At 26.5% G+C, this 1,807-nt stretch overlaps 1 protein-coding gene across 2 annotated transcripts in view; it reads left to right on the forward strand.

Moving 5' to 3' along the window:
• The window catches only part of LOC106457401 (DNA repair protein XRCC1-like), an 83,868-nt gene that overhangs the window by 46,115 nt on the left and 35,946 nt on the right, over positions 1-1,807 (forward strand). The gene's annotated exons all lie outside the window — the stretch shown is intronic.

The raw sequence follows: 1,807 nt of genomic DNA on the forward strand, positions 1-1,807 counted from the left end.
GTTATATATATATATATTATATCTGAATGTACTGTAGTGTATCTTCTACAAATTTAGTCAAGATTTTAGTAAACATTGCAAGTATGTTGTATACAAAAAATCTGAATTTTTAATGAAATATTTTTACTAAAGATTTGCCTCTGAATTTATGAAGCCTTTACTGAGTCTGAATGAAATGTGATTTTCATGTTAAGAATATAAGTACTTCTTTTCATCATATAGTTTTTATATTTCATTTGTATTCTAGAACTTTATATATGAATATCAAAAGTTTTTTCATTAAAACTTTATACTTTATCTCATTTTCTCTACTCCAAGTGTAGTGAAATCATCAGTGTACTGTGAAGAAAAGAAGGAAATATGAAGTAAAATCAAAAGTACAGATTGTAGTGAACAGTTGTAATTATTTATCCAAAGAGCTTTAGGCCTCTAAACCTTTTCATAAATGCTTTCATTAAATTTTATTGTTGCACTATTCTTTTAACCCTGTGTAATGAGAGCTTAGGGTAAACTAACTATCAGGTTTCATCATGAGATGGCATCCTGTGTGCACTCTTTCAATAGAGATCACTGGAAGTATTTGTATTATTTTTATTTTTTTTCATCTTAAGCTTTCTTACCTAACCTATTAAGTTTCTAATTTTTACATGTTAGCTACTTTTTAAAAAAATATAACAATAAATAAAAAATCAAGAAGTTTAACTTATGTTAGCTTTGATGTTTTTTGCACTCAGCCAATTTTTTTTCTTATTATGACGGTATCCAAAATTAATTAAAGTAGCCTTCAAATGTATATTTTAGAATACAAAAATATATTAGACACTAGTATAAAATATCCCAAAACTACTCTAATTTACCTGACTTTCTAACTAAACTATTAATAACCTAAACAATTCCATTACTGCTCGATTCAACATCTTTAGTCTAAACCCATCAAGCTGTCAATGTGTACTATTGGCTTAAACCTCTAAGATAAAAAACAGCCATCTGATTTATATAGCTTAGAATATGCTTTTTCTTTGGTTATAAACATGCCCAATCAGAGAGAATTACTGACCTCTATTAAGAGGCTGAAATGTTATATTTTGGCTTGTTAATATCTCTGGGATGTGTTTCTAACTGGTTGAATGATATGAAACCCTTATAAGGGAAGAGAAAAAAATCTATAAAGGAGAATTCAGAGTTATACCACATCTATTTAAATTTTTCTTTTGAAATTAAAAATTAAGTCTTGAATAATATAAGAATTTGAATTATAAACATACATTGATATTAAAGTAGTTAAATTACATTTTGAATGTAATTTTGTTGAAATGTTGTGACATATACACTCTGTCCATAGGGTTAAAGTAATAAAAACAATCAACTAATCAAAATTAGTGTTTCCAATAAGTATTGTTTTTGATTATTCCAACTATTCAAGTAATTAAAATATTACCATTGTGATTTTTCATTATTTCTTTTGATTAGTTCAAGGTGGTTCAGCTTAATTGATTAGTGCTATGATTCATGAAAGTAATCAGCTAATTGAAGTTTGTGTATCTGATTGTTACTATTTTTGATTATTCCACCTATACAGTCTGTTATTTGGTGTGGATGTGTGTGATTGTATGCATGTGTTCTGCTTGTACATAACTCATGAATGTGAGGGTATGGTATATATGTATATATATATATACTGTCATGATATAAAAGACTTTTTGTTTTAAATATTAGTGATTAGTTTATATTTGTGAGTGAATACTTTATTATTTTTATGTTTTGTTATAATAAGAGTTAAAAGCAGATGATTGTAGAAGGTTTTGTT

Source organism: Limulus polyphemus, unplaced genomic scaffold (genome assembly GCF_000517525.1).
Source record: "Limulus polyphemus unplaced genomic scaffold, Limulus_polyphemus-2.1.2 Scaffold326, whole genome shotgun sequence".
NCBI classification, from domain to species: Eukaryota; Metazoa; Arthropoda; class Merostomata; order Xiphosura; family Limulidae; genus Limulus; species Limulus polyphemus.